The sequence below is a fragment of the Haemorhous mexicanus genome, chromosome 10 (genome assembly GCF_027477595.1).
Source record: "Haemorhous mexicanus isolate bHaeMex1 chromosome 10, bHaeMex1.pri, whole genome shotgun sequence".
NCBI classification, from domain to species: Eukaryota; Metazoa; Chordata; class Aves; order Passeriformes; family Fringillidae; genus Haemorhous; species Haemorhous mexicanus.
Window position 1 is genome coordinate 6975451 of NC_082350.1, and position 20311 is coordinate 6995761.

The 20311-nt window shown below is 45.1% G+C and overlaps 1 protein-coding gene across 4 annotated transcripts in view; it reads right to left on the bottom strand.

The window, feature by feature from the left end:
* MAP3K13 (mitogen-activated protein kinase kinase kinase 13) overlaps nucleotides 1-20001 on the bottom strand; it is a 71797-nt gene extending 51796 nt beyond the window's left edge. For 2 of the 4 annotated variants that reach the window (XM_059855131.1, XM_059855134.1), the window contains exons 1-2: nucleotides 19843-20001; nucleotides 11113-11227 (exon numbers count right to left, since the gene is read on the bottom strand). The gene's annotated coding sequence lies outside the window, so the exon portion shown is untranslated. Of the gene's footprint in view, nucleotides 1-11112; nucleotides 11228-18482; nucleotides 18661-19647; nucleotides 19785-19842 lie in introns of those variants that run through there. The other 2 variants (XM_059855132.1, XM_059855133.1) reach the window with 2 other exon arrangements.
* Nucleotides 20002-20311: the final 310 nt, after the last annotated feature.

A 20311-nucleotide genomic window follows, 5' to 3' on the forward strand; every position in this document is an offset into this window, starting at 1 on the left:
TATCCACTTGCTGAAATTCAGACAACTCCTCTGCTGCCTCCACCAGCATATCTAATCTTCCTCCTAGTCTGCAATCCTAAAGAGAAATGTGGCTTCACTAAAACCAAGCACAAAGGTTCAGTTAGACCCAGATTTTACCCCAGCAGCATAACTGTTTTATTGGAATTATGTCACTTATCCCAAAGCCAGCTATGCCCAAGAACTGCCTGGACAAGCTCAGAATGAGAGCAGGAAACCCTTTGGCTTAGTCTTCCTCATTCCCAGTAGGAGAGGCTCATCCAGCTGCACATACTGGTAAGGTAGGGAACAGTGCACAACAAATGCTACTGAAATCTGTCCAACCTCTGGAAAACCTCCACACAACAAGTGAAGGTCATCCAGGAGGACAGATTTTCTCTTTTAAAAGCACAAACAGATTTAAAAACATATACACTAGAATTCTTATATTTTGCATTCACCTCAAGGCTGAGAGGAAGTGACAGTGAGGTGTGACTCCAACAGGTAGTTTTCTGCTTGTGAAAAAAATTAGGAGGAAACAGAAACCCACAGCACAGCCCCAATCAACCTCCAAGGACACAACTACTCATTGCAGGTACAGATATATTTTTGCAGACATACAGTCTCTTTTTCATTTGCAATGCCAGGACAGCACCCTGGACTCTTCCACACACACCTGACACAGGAAGGTATCACCTGTGATAAAGCAGGACCTCAATTGTCACTGCTGGCTGCTCTGGATTTTCAGCTTCCCAAAAGCTGATGTCATGGCATTTCTCCTTGCAAAACAACGACCTTTGCAGGCCTCTGGAGAAAGAAGCAAAGTCCAACACTAAAAGATACAGATGACAAGGAAAATGCTGGGGTGTGCTGCTACTCAAATGACAGAGAGCATTAAACACTTACACTGACACATTATTGTATGATTCCACTGTAACTGCAATCTCCTGTGACACAACCATGTCATTTTTTCTTCTGAGAAACTCACTCTTAATATACAAGGTGGATGGCACTGAGTAGGGGAAGCAGCTCCATCTCTTACCAAACACTGGTGACCTCACCCTGGTATGGTACCAAGGCTGCAGAAGGGACAACACTCCAGGGAGAAGCAGCTGTAGGACAGACTAACAGAACAGCTCAGGAGACTCAGCCAGGCATGCTTTGTGACAGGAAGGCTCCCTCCTTATCAGGACCAAGGTGACACAGTTACCCCCCAAACCAGGACCCTCAACTCAGAGGAAAGCACAGACACATTAAATAGCTTGAGCCACAAAAAAACCATCAAAACCTTCCAGCCATCACCAGAGCTGCATTTTACATCATGCTTCTCACTGGAGAGCCAAAGGGAAACTTCCCTCACCTCCACTGACAGCAGCAGCTCTGTCCCTCTAGGTCAGAACCAGCTGTAAATATTGGCTGGAAATATGCATTCCCACTGGGGACTGGCACCTGTCTGTAATTGCTGGCAGCAGGGGGACATGGGGAGTCTCTCTAGTGCCAAACAGCAGACAAAACAAACCAAAGGAAAAATAATGCCACATGCATATACTGCAATACATGAGCCTACACAGCATTGGTGGGGCCACTACATTGTGTTTAGGCTGAAATGAAAACATTTTAGAACAGCTACACTAAACTAAACTACAAAAGCTGCTTATAAGCAAATGACTGAAAAGATGCTGTGTCCTTTATGCTGTCGATCCAAGGTGAGGAAAGGCCACAAGGGTATGAGACCAGACCATGAGAGATGGACCATAGGCCTGCAGGCCTGGATGTGGACAGTAGTCCTAGCAGAGATTTTTCCATGAGTATTACAACACAGTTCATTCCATAAATACAACCTCAGCTTGCTAGAAATGCATTTCTGACTGAGCACAGTAAAGAAAATACACACTGTGAGCAGAAGACTCAGGTTAATCAATGCTCTGTATGTATGGGTAGCTCAGCCACATCAATACAGACTGTAAGATATTTTTTTCCATTTTCTTCAACCAGAAAATGTTCAGGAGTTCATTTAAGTTTTTCATAAGAAATTCTTTACACAAGCTGATCAATAAACCAAGGTTTGGGGAAAAAAAGACAGCTAATTTTACTGTGGGACAGTGTTTTCTACTCCTACCAGGTATCTCTGTAAGCTGGGTTGCAAACCTGAAGGTCAAAGCTACATGCTGACATGGATTTGTTGATTGACACCAGGAAAACCAAGAAAATATTAAGAGGTGCACACAGGAAGAAGGCCAAAAGACAACTCAGTACATCCTGTGAAGACTAGACAAAAGTTTATGCAGGAGGAAATTTCTGGCTGGGATACAAGTGTGAACTATTCCCTGAGAAATAGCCCAGCTCACCTGCTGAGTACCTGCCAGCCATTCTATAGGAACACAGGATGAATTTATAACCTGGTAATTTAAGGCTGAAGAGGTGGAGAGCAGTAGCAGGTGGCCTTTGATATCAAGGTCTTTGCTATTGCAGCTTCAGTACCTTCTCTTGCTCCAGGCAATCACTTGATCTCACATGATTCCCAGAAAGACCAAATTCTACTTAAGAGGTTGCAACAAAGCTCAGGAAACATTTTCTCTCAAAAGACATCTTGGGAAACTGAAGCAATCAGAATGATGAGGCTTTTTGCTCCTGCCAAGTGCCCGAGGTAACAAAGGTAATCAAAATAAAGGCACAAAATAAGATTCTGACTGTAGATGGTCAGTGTCTAATACAGGGATGATATTTGGGGGTCGGATTTTGTGAATATAATCATCTGAGATGACAAGAAGAACAATTTCCTTTAGCACATGAGAGGAGCTTGCAGAGAAGAAAAGAACACCTAATGGTCCCTTCTGACTCCCCTCTGGGTTTGTCTTTCTTCTGTAACAAACAGGTTGATCAAACTTTTTCCTTCCCATGAGCTCCATGGGAAGGAGGCACTGCAGACAGAGGCTCATTGCTCTCAGTAGCTTAAAAGCCAATGTGTTGTACAGATAATGAATCTCAGCTACACAGGAGCATGTGTATTTCAACCTGAAAACCACAGAAACTAACTCTGGTGTTGCAAAATACCAACCAGGGAGACTAAGAGAAGGGACTGTATTTTTACCAAGTGTGAGAACAGTTTCTCTTGCTCCAGACACATCATGAGTCCAGAATGGGCAGAAGTATGTCCTCTAGGCCCTGCAGTATCTCCTGGAAGCCTGAACACACTGACCCATCTTCTTGTGGTCACCCCAGAGACAGGCAAAGGGCAAGACAGAGCAATCAAATGAACTGTTCAGGAGTATCACATTCAACACTCCCTTGGCCAAGGGAACAATGGAATGAGGTATGGAGGGTTCTGAAGCCAGACTGCTGACAGGAGAATAAAGACAAAGCACTATCAGAAATTAGTCCTGAAGATCAATCCTCAAGCACAATGCTGAGTTAGCTCCTTGCAAAGAAGAGCAGAGCAGAACATCTCCTTTAGCAAGGAGCCCATTTCTTCTCACAGGTCCCTTATTGATGGTCCCCTTGGACTAGAAGGCTATCAGCCAGAAAAATATAAAGGTTCCTGGTTGTGGCTACTGGGCACACAGCCTTCACATGGGGCTGTTATAGCTAACACCACAACACCTTCTCATTCCTCCCAGTTGTCTTGTTACCCTTGCACTTCCAAGAGAGACTAGAAATTCTGCTTCTTGAGTACTTCCAGTGAACCACCATGGGGTGCTGCAGAGAGAAGGTTAAAGAGTCCTCTCACACAATCCCTGTCAAGGTCCTGGTCCTTCAATATGCCGCTCAGAAATGTTACTTCTACTGCAGTGTCACAATCCAACACCTCAAGACATGACAGGAGAAAAATATACCTTAGAAAAAGGTGGGACAGGTACATTTAAAAAGTACTTAATGCCACTCCAAACATTTAAGTATGAGCTAGACAGTGAAGGTGATTTACTGGAGCCTGCTGTGCCCTCCTGCTTCCAGCACCAGGGAAGCAAAGTCATGGGACGAGGGTCAAACTCCTGCATGGCCAGTGTAGCACAGTTTGGTGGGACTTGGTTGGAGAGAAATTACTCAAAATGGCCCAAACATCAGGTTTGAAAGCGGAGAAAAGGCCTTTCCTGACAAACATGCAGGTCAAAGAAAATCCCATATTCCTTTGACCTCCATGTCTTACTGCAAATATTCAACTAGCTTGAATTTTTTTTTTTAAAGCACTAGAAAGAATGAAAATCATTCCTAATGCACTTACATGCAACATTAGTTTATTTTCACTAGTAACTGCTACTTACCCTTCTTCCATTCCAAATTCTGTTACTCTCCCCTCTAAGCACCAAGACTGAGAGCTGACATGTCCCTCACCCTTTCTTCCCCTCTTGTTGAAACCTTATTTCCACTGCTCTAATAGTTCTTGACTTAACTGGGACAAGGAAAATTATTCTGGGCTCCTCTGTCCTAGCAGTTAGTCTATTCTGTATTAACCATCCAGAGCACTGCAAAATCCTACTGAAGCCCCAGGCAACCATTCTAACGCTTCCTTAAATTCCTGCTTTAATCAAATTGCCCATTTTTACTGGACACATCTCTAGCCATATACATATATACACATATACACAATACATATATATTAACCTGTAGTATAAAAATCCTTCAGTGTTAAGAAAATTCAGAAAAACTCATTTACCATTCATTCCAAGATCTCACAATAAGCTAAATTTCTATCCAACCTTACAACAGAGCTATTCCTCATGCAAGATGGATTTTTTGCCCATCCTTTTAAGCAAGATGCAAAAGTATCTATCACACTTAAGAACAGAAACTTCAGTAAATATTACATGTGAATGAAACATATAATTGCATCCACTAGTTTAAGCATGGAGCTAAAAGGCCTGGCTTTCAAAAGCAGGGTACACAATGGCTCCCTTGGCCTGTTTTAACCTAAACTATCACATTCAGCCACCCAAGCCAAAGGAGAGGAATTTTTAAGGGCACTCATCTCAAACTCTGACCTTTACTCTGTATCAGCTGATGTCCAATATCCATACCATGGATATTACCATTAATTTCTTTAAGGGATGCAAATTCATTTCTGCACAAGCCCATTTTTCACAGCGATGTAACTACAAACTTGGTTTGGCTGATGGCAGCAGCAGTTTTTGAACACCAAGAGCACCTCTGAAGGGATGAGCTCTTTTCAGAGTAAAGCAAAATACAAACTGCAGTGACCTACACCTTACTCCATTACAGAGCTGTGCCATTTCTGGTGGGGAAACAGCAAAGGGAAATTTTCTGTACTGTACTGGAAGAAAGCAAATCCCTTGCATTTTTCAGATGGCACTTCCCAAAAACTGCCAATCATTTTAACTGCAAGAGACAGCACACTACATAAATGTATTATGAGTTTCTAGAGACGTGCATCCAGAAAAGCCTTTACTTGGAGACACATAACCTCTCTGGAAACTCTTCTATCAGGAAAAAAGTCAGGGCTGGTTTCCATTTCCTGGAGTCTGTGCCTGAGAGAAGCCAGCAGTTTGAGCTCACCACCAAGTTACACTGTCCAGTTTCTCAGTGAACACTCTCCCAGCCACGAGCAAGCCATTAAGCACCAGCTCATTTTGCAGCCTCCACTCTGCCCATGCTGGGGCTGGAAACAGAGAGGGCTGGCTGAGGGCTGGTATCAGCACAGGGCAGAGCAAATAAAGATACCAGTGTAACCACGTTTGAGATAAGGCAGCCAGTGCAAGCACAGCTGTCTACAAAATACACAGCAGAGAAGCAGGAATGCAAAGTGTAAGCAGGAGTTGTTAGACCTGAAATTACCTAGACTGAGATACAACATCCTCTGCTACTGTTTCAACATTCTGTCAAGCAAACATTAAGTTTTCCCCTCCTTACCTTCCCTCTCAGGACAGAGCACAACCATTTCAGAGAACACAGCTCCATTTCTCAAGTACAACAGAAAAATACAAAGTAGCAGCACACAATCAGGTTTTGGGTGGTAAACTATGCACACCCTATTCCCTCCTAAGTTACAGCTGTAATGGAGAATGCCAGGACAAGGGGGAAGGGTTTTAAACTAAAAGATGAGAGATTTAGATGGGATGTTAGGAAGAAATCTTTCCCTGTGAGGGTGAGGAGGCCCTGGCCAAGGTTGCCCCATACCTGGAAGTGTCCAAGGCCAGGATGGACAAGGCTTGGAGCAAGCTGGGATAGTGGAAGGCATCCCTGTCCATGGCAGGGGGTGGAATGAGATGATTTTTAAAGTCCCTTCCAACCCAAAGCATTGTGAGATTCTATGAAACCATCCAGTTTATTGTGAGTCCTTTTTCTGCTCCATGTCATGTACCAGTGGCAGGGCCCCTGATTTCAGCCAGCCCTGCCCAGACTCCACCCAGGGGATGCTCTGGCAGTACCAGCAATGCCAGGAGAAAGGCAGGACAGAGCTCACCAAAGGTGTGTGGTACCCACTCTGAGCCAGCACCTCAAACCTCTGCCACAGGGCTCTTCACAGATGGACACACCCTTGAAGGTGGATGAAATAGCAGCTGAGATTGCCTGCACTTGCCTTCATAGGCTGGGACTTTAACTGGAGCACACTAAAGTGCATTAGAAACAATTCTAGAAGAAAACAATGCTGACTTCATTTACTTTTACGAAGCCTTTGCCCTCATCTTCACTGACTGCAAGTGTCAAAGAAAGGTCAAAATAGCTTTTCTTCTGCATTGGGCAAAAAGTTATGAAGACCAGACAGCAAATTCAGGTTTCTTCATTTGCACTGGGGCTTAAGGAAGGAGAGAAGGAAATTATTATAACCAAATTGACCCCAGCATAAACTGGTGGCTTTTATCATGGTTGTGTAAATCAAAAAAGAAAAAAACAGAGATTAAAGTAGAAATTTAAAAAGATGCATCACCTCAAAGACAGTGGTTAGATTTCAGTGCAAAAAAACCTGTGGTAACAGACATCAGAATACAAAAAACTGAGCAGTTTTCTAAACACAGCTACTCCAAAATAGCAGGATATGCAATGCTCAGGCATCAGAGAATGGAGACAAAGCCAAGTGGTTAATGAATTAAATAAAAGTGGATTGTGGTCCTTATCAGTAATGCTGAATTCTCCTTTACGTGGAAGCACTGAGCAAACATTATTTTAACAGAAACGTAATTTTGCTTCAAGATGGCAAGTGCAATGTGCTTGAGAAACAATATAATCGTATTTGATAAAGGCACCTGCAGACAAGCAATGCTACCTGGCAAATTTACAGTTTCTTTATTGCTGCACCTGTATCTACTAATCAGTACCCAAAAGTTACACATGACCAGAACATAATCAAACATTTTTAAATGCATCCACACAATATTTAAATGTAGGAAAAATATATCTTGAAAAGAGAATTGCTTTACTCAGGCAGCTAGAAAAACCACCATGGGAATCTGAAACAATGGCTCCTTTTCCCTCTAATGTGATTACAGTTTTTTACAGTTTATTCCTTTCATTAAATGTCAGCCTAAAGTTCTCTGCTTACCAAAAATTATTTTCTTAACAGCAGATCTTTATGAAAGAAAGATGTGCAGTGGTTTTAGTCTTGACACTTTCTGACTAAACTGGGCTGCAGACATCTCCTGGCACAGAAAGGTCCCAGACCAGGAATTCCTGAAGTTTTGTTCATGGCAAGTTAATTACAGTGCAGTGGGCAAACAGCTCACCCCAGGCTGATGCTGACTGTACGCTGTGCCATTAAGGGAATCCATCAGGCCACAGTGATGATATTTCACATCCAGTTAAAGCAGAACAAATGGTTCCCAACACAGCAGCTGAAACATCCAGGAAAGGCCATGTACATTCAGCAGCCAAGTCAAATCCACTGCTGTAAACTGGCTGCAAATTCAATGTGGGGATGAATCTTATGGGTCTTCCTATAGGAGACTTGGTGTGTCTCAGGCTGCTCACACTGCTTGTGCCACAGCTCAGCAGCACCTCCTGGGCTTGCAGTTTATAATGTGGAACCCTTGGGATCCCCAGGAAAGAGAGAGAACCACACCATGAGCTGGACTTCTTTAAGTGTCTTTGGAGGTGGCTGGGAGGGCTTCCCTTGGCAGAAGGGAATAAGCAAAGCCCTGAAGGAAGCATCAGTAAAGTAAAGATGTAAATAGAAGTTGATGCAGCTCTGCCTCACAGCTCTGACCTCCAATGGCCTGGTCATCTCCTCCAGAACAGTCTCAGCCATGCAGCACTGTAAACATTATCTCTCTGAGAGAAAATAAGGATGGTAACTGATTCTGGCTGGGCAGCATCATCCAGTTTTTGCCCCAGGTTCAAACTGTCCATATTTTGTCAAGATGCAGGTTAAATTGATGGCATATTTTTGTCCTAATGAGACAAGAATTTCATCCACAAACACCAAGGCATTCTCAAATCCTCTAAGGCCATTAGCGATGACATACTGGGGCAGACAGGCAAGGAGAGATCATCCCAGGCACCTCTACACCTATTCAAGGCTTATAGTTGGGATAGAAGCCTGATACAGGCAAATCTCCACATGAAAAACAGACACATATCCAGACTCCAGACAAAACCCAGGGGTTATCCAATATCAGAAAGTGTACACACTGCAAGTCATTCTTGTGGTGCATGGGCCAGTGGATAACATGCCCTTGTCCCTTGCTAGTAGAGCTTCCCAGTGAGCACAAACACTTGAAGCACCCTGTCCCCAAGGAAGCTGCAAATCTCCTCCAGGAGACGAACCATGTCATCATATGTTGCCCAGAGAGGTTGTGGCTTCCACACCCCTGGAATTGTTCAAGCTCAGGCTGGACGGGCCCTGATCAACCTGATCTAGTGACTGGCAGGGGTTGGAACTGGATGAGCTTTAAGGTCCCTTCATGTTTCTAGGATTCTACAATCATCCTGCAGCAGCTGCTGGAGAAGCACAGCTCACAGAGCTCCAGCCCTCCCTGAGCAGCCCAGCAGGAACAAACTCCTGAAGGCTCCAGTGACAGCTCTGAACACTGTGTGCTCCAGTGCCCCCATGGGAGGCACTTCCTTCCCATGCCCTGTCCTGAAGGAGGGATGGAGCCAGAGCAGGCACCACATCCAGCCCACAGGCCACCTGGCAAGGTGCCTCTGATCAAGAGCCAAGAACCAGAACTGTTTTACTGGAAACATCTCCAAGTATTTCCCAGCTACTGATGAAAATCCCTCCTTGAACAAGGCAGGAACAGCTCCTGGCTCCAGTGCGGGTGCCTCTCCCCAGCTGCACACCGTGAGAAGTCCCTGTGCTGACAAAATCTGCTGGGGTTGTGATAGCAGCTAAGAAAACAGTGAGTAAACAACACACAAGAAATAAGAACAAGTACTCAGAGCAGGAATACCAGCACAGCCTGGTATTTACTTAATGACTCATCCAGAGGAGGATCTGTCCCTTTTGGCTTCTGGCCAGCATGAGAACAGGTAATAGAAGAGCGTATGAAATCACTGGAGCTCAGCTCCTCCTGACCTCTGAGAACAAAGAAGCCTTAGAACAGCAAAAAATATCCTCTTTTCACTCTTCACTCTGTTGCATAATCTTTCTCCACAGAGTAAAGTTGCACTTTTTACAGACTGGGAAAGGAGAAAGCAAGAGGCAGAGGAAGTATTTCTGCTCGTCCACACAACAGCAAACCACAGACTACACCAGAAATGGTATTTCCCAGTGAGATTCCATAGCTTTACAGGGGTTTTGGCAAAAGGTTCACAGCTAACATCTGAAGAGGACACTTGGAAAACACAAGCACTTAGGAAAGATATGAGAGCTTTTAAAACTCAGTCACCCCTTTTGCTCTGGGGCTTTCAGGTTTCCATCCTTTTATACAGAACTGTGCAGATCATACCAGACACCAAAGAGCACCAATGAATGTGAACAGTATTTTTCTCTCCAGCTACAAGACTTTTCTTCCTCAACAAGTAAAATCGCTGACACGGCATCCTCTTGTACCTGTCAAGTCCTACATTCCTGAGGCTCTCCTGCTACCAAGTATACAAATGTTCAAGGAACATGGCTAATGAGCTTCAAATCTATAAAAGCACCTGAATAGTTCACTCTAGGCTGAACTTCTATGGGGATTTTTACCTCACATGGAAAAGCGTTTATGTACAAAAGGCCTGTGACACCAGTGCTGAACATTTGCAAGCAATTTCTGTGCAGGCAGAATGATAACTTACAACCACCTATTTTTCACCCTTTACACTCCACTATTGTCTTTGAGTTCAGAGCTGCTAGTTGGCTCATGCCAAAAAAACAGAAAAAAAATATTACCAAAGTAGCCATCCAAAAGGCAAATTTATTGGCCTAATTTAAAAAAATAAGAATTAATGCTAAGTGGGAAAACTTAGACCTACATAGCGCATGGCTTCTTTTTACATGTTATTTATGAAAGTGAGAGTAAAGTCTAAACCAAGATATTTTAAACCTTAACTGTCTCAGAAATGCTGGTTTTATTTCAATGTTGAATGCAGGACTTATGTAACATTTCCCATTTTGATTTCTGTTACTAAAGGATTTTAAAACAAAACTGTATGGTCAGTGCCTACAGCCCTAAGGGGCTGAGTACAAAAATAACATAAAAGATATCACAAACTCTACAAAATACAATTCTGATTTAATTTCATTCAAGCATTATGTTCTTTACTTTGGGGAAATTACTTTATCATCTTTGATAGCAAGTACTCTTCTTCAGCTCTTCTGAACACTGAAAATATCATTTGAGGTACGACTGGAACAAAACTTGAAAATGCCTTATGTAATTTAATATCCTTGCCAAACTAAACCAAAGTTTGTCTTACAAGCTTAACTTTCTCATGCTGCAAGTAAAACACCTACATTTTCTCCACTCACCAGAAAATATCCGTGTTCCCAATGGCTTACCTCTTTCACTAAGCACTCCAGCTTTTTCAAAGGTTTCTAAATCAACAATAATTCATTAGTGAAAAATATTCCCTGCTTCTTCCCTGTTTCTCCTGGTGATAGAATACATTTTCACAAGCAAGTTTCCATAGGTTGTGCCAGCCCAGAGAGGCAGTGTCAAGCCAAGCTGGAATGAGGGTGGTTCTGCCTTTGGTCAAGGCCCAAGGCATCAGGCAGCTCATCTGTCACACACAAAACCTACTCACCTTCAGGACATGTTATTTTCCAGTAGGAAAGTGTGAAAAGGCTCATTTCGGAAGATGTAATGGTCCATCAGTTTTTGTCCTTAACTCTCTTTGCTGTTCCTCCCAAAATGGTGTTCTGGAGATATAAAAAGAACTTCGATTTAAAATACAGCTCAGATAAACACTAAAATTTTTCCTGCTTTTTACCAAGCCCACTGAAAGGTCACCTGAAACCCATCTGATGATCCAGTCAATGAATTACTGCTGCTTTATCTTAAAGGAGGCAGTAAGGAATTATTTCCTCATCCTTGCCACCCTCACAACTTACACATCTACCATCCACAGTAGCATACTGAGAATTCATCCTGAAGACTGGGAACGGGCAAGGGACTTCTTTAAAGTCATGCTGGTGCCAGAACTGAGAATTACACTGTGTTATCAAAAGTCCCTTTTCAGCTTGCCTGCTACATTTGACATACTGACATATATTTACTAAACTCGGGCTTTTCTCCAAAGTATAAACACTGAACTGTTCTGCTGGATTTTGCTACAATTCCCTCAATAACAGATTACCTTCCTTCTCCTCACCATAGACACTTGGGTCCAACTGTGCAGCACAACCAGTGCACTTCTTACCCTGCTTGGGACTAGAAGGAGTTGGACATATGTTTGCAAAATTAGGCTGAAAAGGCAAAGCAAAAGCACTGGGAGTGTAAATGAGTAAATGCCACGTTAGAAGCAATTTCCTTGGCAGTCCCATTTCACAGCCAAAATAATTAGATCACTAGCAAGAAACATCCCAAGTAGCTAAATGGTGTGTTCTGAGATTAACCAAGGTCACTTCTCTTACATCCAGCTTTCTAAAAAGATGCCTCCCCCAAAAACTTAACCCTAGGGCTCCATCCAAACTAAAAATTCACTGTTGATGTACATCAGTACAAACCAAATCAAAGTATTCCAGAGCCTGCCAAGTGCTGACTGCCCAAGAAAAGGCCACATGCCTTCTAAGTGAGAGAAATCTCCATTTGAGAGCCACCTAAACTCTGAGACTGCTGCTGCTGCTGGGTGTTCAGAGATAACTGCCAACTCATTAAAATCCCACATTAGAAGTTTATTAAATATGCAAACATTAATGGAATTGGACTAGCAGCTACTTAGGCAGATGAAATTTCAGCGTGGCGCATCCCGCAGTTCCCGTTATCAATGTTGTTCCTTTTGGAAGCATCTGTCAAAGAGTCACAAAGTTGCTCAGGGCAGTGAAACCCCCCAACTCTTTCAGATTACTCAGGTCACCCTCTGAACGTTCCTACTAGCCTAAAAAAGACTGCTTCCCAATAATTACAGCTCAGTATCTACTGTCCATTTCCACTTTCACACTCCACTGCTGGAGATGCAAAGTATCCCCAAGGGTTTTTCTCCTTTTGGGAATATCTGCAGGACAAGTCCCATGCCTCTTTGCTAGCTCACAGGTATAAAGGTTTTACACATATCCCAAATTCACAGTCCTTGTCAACTTGCTGCTGGAAGAACAAAGGGCAGAGCAGAGTCATACAGACAACAGGGATTAAAGAAAAGTGCTCTCCTGAACTAGAGCTGACTCCACACATGCAGGTGTGTGTAGAGCTCTGCTTGGAGCTCCTTCTTTCAGTTCTCTCCAACACAAGCATCAGTCCCTCATAGCACTCTCAGTACATTTTGCTCCACAAAATGCAGTTTCATTCCTGGGTTACTCTGCAAAGTCCCAGTGCCTGGTGAGTGTGCCAACAAACCTCCAAGGTTTTGCTGTAGAGTGACATCAGACTTGGAATCATTCTTCACTAATGCTATCAGTATAATCTGAGTTAGCCTGAGAGAAAGGAGGACAAGTATCACTCATCACACAGAGAATAAACAAGCCCCTAAGAGTCCCTAACGTACCTCCAGGTGACTGGCAATAGCCTTGCTCTCTCAGTGGCTTCAAAGAATGTCTGGAAGATTTAATCATCTAATTATGGAAAAATAAGTGTGGTCTAGCACCACCTTCCTGGAGATGTGAGGCTTCAGCAACAAGAAGGAAATTAAATCCTTGGGGAACAACCTTGGAAAAAGCATGATTTATAGGGGAAGAAGGGAAATGAAGGAGTATGAAGTGACCTCCAAAGAAAACACTGAGCTCATTGAGCTCAAAGAGGCCGAGCAGGTTCTTTACCACCACCTTTCATGGTTCCAGTGACAGTCTGGAGAAGCGAGGGCTGCTGTAATTGTCAACAACTTCCCAGAACCAGCACATGGGATGCAACACTAAAGTTTGTGTTTCCTTCAGTCCTGCGACCATACGGGCTCCTCAAAATAGAAGGTTCAAGGATGCCTTGGCCAAGAGGGATCAACAAAATCCCCCATCCATCACCTGATGCAACACCAGGCATCACATGTTGCAGAACCTTGAGCAGCAGCCAGTTTGAGGTCAGGCACACAATAGCCTCCCACTCCATGAATCAGGAAGCCAGGGCTTAGGTTTAGATTTTTTAAAGGAGAACTGAATTTTTTGGGAAATTAAGGCAAAGAGGGACTTGAAGGTAGTCTGGGTTCTGAAAAGGGTCCTGACTAAATCTCCCATGGATTCTGGGGACTGATCTTTGCTGCTTCAGTGTGTTCAGAAACACAGAAAAGCAGCCAGCTCATAGCTGGCCCTGAGGTCAGCTATTCCCTGACATAGCAAAGGAAAACACATACAAATCCTTTCACCTCCCAAGAGACATCATGATGACTTTCTGTTGCAGATGGTACATTCTGGCCCTAGACATGGAGAAAAGTGACTGTGCAAACATTCCCTAAGGCTCTGAGCACTAGGAGGGTTCTGCACAGGTATGTGCTGTGTCAACTGCCCATTTGGTCAGTCCACTGAGCTCCTCAACTTGACTGCACTGCACAGAGCACATCAACAGTTTGGATTATCTCTGCCCAGAGAGCTCCTGCCCACAGGAACGTGCAATAGATGACTGAACACTAAAATAATACTTGTAGCTTACAGTCAGCACCCTTGCTCTGCCCATCAGGCTGCAGGAGGAACCTTTACCCACGAGAACACACCAAGTCAGTTAAACAGCACCAGTATTTCCTCCCAGTACAGACAGACAAGCACATTGAAACTACAGGACACTGTGCCTTGGGGAATGTAAATAACTCATTAAGAGTTATGAGAAGAAGAGCTCTGTTTGTAAGGGAACCAGGGAGGTCACAGTGCTCTGTGTCAGGTATATGACACACTGACCTGTGCCCAGGGACACAAGAGTGCTTCCAGCAACCCTACAGCTAAAGCAACTGCTAAACATTCTTATTCCCAAAGTGTGTGTCCCAATGCTGCCAAGCAACATGGTGGACTTTAGTGTCCAGGTTGTAAGCAAAACAGGTAGAAAACAAATGATTCTATGAAAAATCAGCCATCCATCTGCCACCTGCTGAGGTCCATGGCACCAAGAGCATGAGAGCTCAGCACTTTCCTCCACCAACATGGAGGTGTCAGGCTGACCCAAAGGCAGCAGCAGCACTGGGTACACAGCATCAGGGGGAAACTCCTCTTTGAAGGATACCTGAGTAGCCCAGACACAGGGAAGGATAACATTGCAAGGAAATTTCATCCCCCTTAGCACTGAGCCATCCTGCCACAGGCCAGAGGTCACAACTGTAGTGGCACCAGCTAAGAGAGTGACAATGGGACCTCACAAGACAGGCTGGCACACTGATCCAGAGGATGCTGGAGACAATGCCCTCTATCCACGAGTTGTAGGGCAAATCTGTTGAGCTAAGATAGAAGCAACCAAAACTCACAAGTCTCTGAAATGTGGACAAGGTGTTTCCTGGCAACAGTAACAAACCAGTGAGTAAAATGAATGTTTTCTCAGCATTTTGCTGTCGGGTGACCTCGCTACCACCCTTCTGCAGGAGACAGGATCTTCTGTGACAGAACCACCAGCAGCAGCTGACCCAGCACAGTGACCAAAGCTGACACTGCTGCACTCCCCTCTGCTCAGCTCCAAGGTTGGATTCCTGACCACCTTCTCCCCGAGGGAACTCCAAAAATAGCCTCTGTCCGCTCAAGGGAGGCCATGCCTGATTAAACCAGAGGCAGAGGCCTTTGTTCACAGCCCACACCACAGCAGCTCGCCTGCTCCGGAGGTGGATGCAAGAAGAAATGTAGGCCACACATGCAGAGAAAAAGAGACATCCAGAGCTCAGAGATGCCAGAGATCCCACTGGCAGAGTCAGCAAGTGAATGCCCATTAAAACAGCCTGCAAGTACTGGGGTACAGCTCAACACAAGCCAGGCAGGCTAAGGGCAAAACACACCTCATCAGAAAGTTAAAAACTTGTGGGATATTTCCCCCACTAAACTGACTGATGAATCATTAAAGAATATCTTTGTGATGTAACTATTCAGACTTACACAAAGAAGCCTTGTAATTAGCTCTCAAAGTAATCCTCTGGCCACCATCTGGAGCTCAGCCTAAACCTTGACCTCAGTCACACCAGACAGGCACACATCCGTGACACACACCTGACAGTGAGTCACACTGCTTACACTGCATTCACAAAGTGCAGCAACTTGACAGGAATGCTAAAAACTTGAGCCACTTTTTGCTCTACAGGTTCTTCAGTTCACACCCATCACACTTAAGGAAATGGTTTCAAAAATATAAAGTTAAAAAGCAGGAGACATCAATCCAATCCTGCATCTAAAACAAAATGTTTCTTCCATCAAAACCTCAGTTTATAGTAAACAAAGTTGGCACTTGACATACCCAGCCTTCTTCCAACAACACAGGAGGAAAATCTTCCTAGAAGCAGATTCTGACAGAAAACAGACTTACCACAGATATAACTTATAACTTATTACTTTTTAACTTATTCCCCCAGGTATAAACAGCTCAAAATATTTTACTATTAAAGGATGGCAAAATTCTTTTACCTAAAGCACCATAGATGACTGGATGTTCTTTTTTTGCTAAAACCTTCTGATTAGTTTGACGTTCCTATTCCCCACAAGAAGCAAATGAAATCTAAGATGGCTACCACCTCTTATAAAGCCTCTTAGCTAAAGAAAAATTAGTTTTCTTTAATATACAGCTCTATGTTGCTTTTTGAGCTCCCCACAGCAAAGCAGTCAAGAATGATACATGCCACATCACCAAGAACAAAATTTATCTTGTCAGTCCCAGAGGAATTCTATTTCCAATGAAGTTTAGCAAGCAGATTTTAGACTTTTGTAAAAAAAGCCCACAAGACAAGGAAAGATGGATGGAGCAGTGAAAGTGCTGAAACAGTTATTGTTTAGTTCATATCTGAGAGCAAATCTCTGCAAGAATGAGAAATGTTTATTTTTTTCTAGGGATCACGTGTCTATAAAGCACAAAGAGCCTTCTGTAGTAGGAGGCATGGTCCCAGAGCAGAGACCTCCTACCAGCTGGGCTCCTGGCACACACAATTCCCTCCAGCTCCAGGGGTGGTTAAATACAAGTAAGAGCAAGATTAGAACAGACCACCACACGTGGCACCACCAGGAGACCCCAAACTCTGGTCATTTCACTACACAGAGACACACTGGGGCTGCCACCACCGCCAGGTACAGATGTGGTTGTCCTCTCACATCATGCAGACTCCCAGCCCTGGACATGGGGACACTGTGGGGGGGGTTTCTGAGCCTCTACTGGGACCACTCCCCACAGCCAGACTGGCTTCAGTTTGGCAGGGGGTGGTTTAAAGTGATTATCTCTACCACAACACCTTTCTCCTGGCTGCAGTTTCAGCAGGGATTGCTCAAGACCAAGGTTCTACACAAGTCAATATTTAACTTGAGCTCTGCACTGCTGAGACCCACCTGGAATATTGGATATAGTCATTTATTAAAGCTTATGCTGCCATTTCTAACAAAATAATAATAATAAGAAGAGGACGTTATCTTCTTCATGAGAACTTGTGAAGAAAAATTCTACAGGGACAGCAGTTAGAGTCAGCATAAGTAATTTTAATAAGGGAACTACAGGAAAATGTATCCAGGAAAGGAGATCTAAACAATGGGAGGTGTACACTGCAGAGCAGGTTCAAGGCAGGGACAAGAGTCACACAGCAAAAAGCATTTAAAAACAAACCAGACCAAGGTCTGGAAATTCAGCATTTGTCCCAGAAGTAGTATTTTAACATTGCAATTAAGCCATTACTCTATGTCACAAAGGCTTATATATGTCCTGCACATTACAAGGAGAAGCATTTATTCTCCACTAATTACCATGAACTATGACCTGCTGTACTAACACAGACTTTAAAATAACACAATAAACAAAAGTGATTTTTTTCCAGGTTAATTGTTCCTAGTCTTAGAGAGGGTAAGAAAACTGTTTAAATTTAAAAAAATTCTCTGCATGCACCTGATACAAATTTTTGCCAATAGTCTCACCTTTTATCTTTTTGGAGAGCTTTCTGCTGTGAGAAACAGCTGTTAACATAAAATCAGCCAAAAGTGAGCAACTGAGACTAATTCCTTCTTTCCTACATCTGTTTTAATTCTTTATCCACCTGTTCTGTGATTTCTTTATTTGTTGTTAGCACTCCCACCTTTACATTTCACAAAAGCTGTTTTTGTTCTCTAAACCAGAACATCTGTTGCAGCAATGATTCCAGTGCAGTTATGGGTGAAAATCACCACAGACAGCACTCTAAAAATGCCCCAGTTCTGTATTTCTAACCCTTCACAGGCACCAGTTTGGTCAGCACCCAAAAGGAAACCTGTCAGGAAACAAAAATACTTCTGCTGAGAAAGAGTGGAAGGAAGACGCTGAGGATATTAGGAAGATCTGGAAATAAGGAGTAGTGCACAGCTTTCATCCCCAAAAGATCCAAAACAAAACAAACACCACCAAAAAGCTAAACCACAAACACCAGGACTGTCCAGCAAAGTGTAGCCTCAGGGAACACTTTCAGGAGCAGCTTAACTGGTTTTGATCCTGGCACTGCCTAATGGGTGGCCTGCCTCTCCCTGTTGGAAGCACAGACAAACAGCTCCATGGATTCAATTTCCATATGGTGCCAATTGCCAGTGGGTTTGGCACATGAATCCAGCCCACCACACCAAAACTAACACCTGCACTTGAGGAGCAAGGGAAACAGACAAGCAGAGGGATGGAAAAAAGGTGCACAGGGCTCCCCGTTCCAGCAGTAATATATCAAACCTGTTCCTGAAATTCCATGCTCCCAGATCCATAGAGTTACCACGAAAATGCAAGTTTTCACAGCTCAAACACCTCCTTGGAGCAATCACATCACAACTCCACTCCATCTTGGAGAGAATGCAGAAAGTATTTACCTTTATTTTTCTGCTCTGTTTTGAGAATGAGACCAGAATACTAAGAGCAACTTACCTCTGAAGCAGTAAAACTACAGGCTTAAAGAACAACTGCAAATGAAGTCACAGCAAGGTCTCAGCACTTTCCAGCAGGAAAATTCCCACAGAGCTCAAATGAGAGAGGAGGCAGGTTCCTGTCTGGTTTATCTAAAGGTTTTATTTCCATTGCACTACACCTGAGGGTGTTCCACCCAATTGCCATCCATTTAGCAAAAACGAGGCACAGTAAAAGATTGTGCCCGGGGCAGTGCCCTTCCTTACAAGGAGAAAAGAGGAATGGTTTAGATTGGAAGGGTTTTTAAAGCTCACCTCATTCCAGCCCCTGCCATGGGTAGAGACACCTTCCACTATATCAGGTTGCTCTAAGCCCTGTCCAGCCTGGCCTTGGACACTTCCAGGGCTGGAGTAGCCACAGCTTCTCTGGGCAACTTGTGCCAGAGCCTCACCTCCCTCACAGGGAGGAATTCCTTCCCAATATCCCGTCCATCCCTGCCCTTCGGCAGTGGGAAGCCATTCTCCTGGTACTACAGTTCCTGCCTTCCCTCATTAACTTAAGAGCTGCACTTCTCTGGGCAAAGCCACATAGCCCAAGTGAAGCATCCATTGAACTCATCCCATCTACTCTCCCAAACTTTGGCCAGCTGAGAAAAGCATCAAAACTCCTACACTTCTTTTTTTTTTATTGGAGAGGGCACAAAACCACTGGAGCCTGCTAGTCTTTGTTGTTGTCAACAGCCCTCAGACAAGATTAGGACAGACAGCACAGGCTTAGCTCCGGCGGGATTTGCTCCAGGTTGTCTGGCGACTGGCTGAAACGCTTCCTGCTGCCCAGAAAGCAGCGATAACACCCTGGGATTGCTCACCTGCCTCCCAACAGCCCCCGCCAGCACCTCGGCGGCGGCTCTGACCGCTCTCTTAAATTGGAAGAAGTCCCTTTTTTCAATATCAAATATACAAGCGTGAGAGCTCCGCGCCTGCAAGCAGGAGCTCAGTTTCCTGAGCACCCCGAAAGCCGGGCACCCCACTCCCCGAGCACCCGGTGTCCCTCAGCACCCCCATTCCCCGAGCATCCCGTACCCCTCAGCACTCCCACTCCTCGAGCATCCGGTGTCCCCCAGCACGCCGTGGCCCTCAGCATCCCCATTCCCGGAGCACCCCGTGTCCCTCAGCACTCCGGTTACCTGCGTACCGCACTCCCTGAGCATCCCGTACCCCCGAGCACCGCGTTCCTGGGGCACATCATTCCCTCAGCACTCCGTCACTCGGACACGGCGTTCCCTGAGCATCGCGCTCTCTGCGCCCCTCGCTCCCTGCGCAGCCCGTACCCCCGAGCACCCCGTTCTCTGCGCAGCCCGTATCCCCGAGCACCCCGTTACCTGCGCAGCCCGATGCCTCAGCTCCGCGTCCCCGGCCGGCTCCGCCCCTCGCCGGACCCGCAACGTCACCTCCGCCAGCGCGCCGGCTGAGGGAGGGCTTTAAACCGGGGGCGGGGCCTGAGCGGTGTGGGTGGGGTGACGGGGCGCGGCCGAGAGCCGAAGAAGCGCGGGAGGGGTTTGAGAGGCGCGGGCAGAATTTAAAGCATGTGGGCGGGGCCTGATGGAGCGCGAGTGGGGCAGGGGCGTGGGCGGGGTCTTGGGACGAGGGCGGGGGGGGTCTGAGGGGAGTGGGCGGGGTCTAAGGACGGGTGTCTGGGTACATGGGCGTGGTCTAGTACTGCGTGGGGGTGGCCTGAGGAGGCGCGCGGGAGGGTTTTGGGCGGGAAGGCGTGAGGCGGCCTCGGGCCGTGCCCGTGAGGGGCCGGGCATGGCGCCTACAGCCGGACCCGCAGCGCCTCGGGCCGGAACC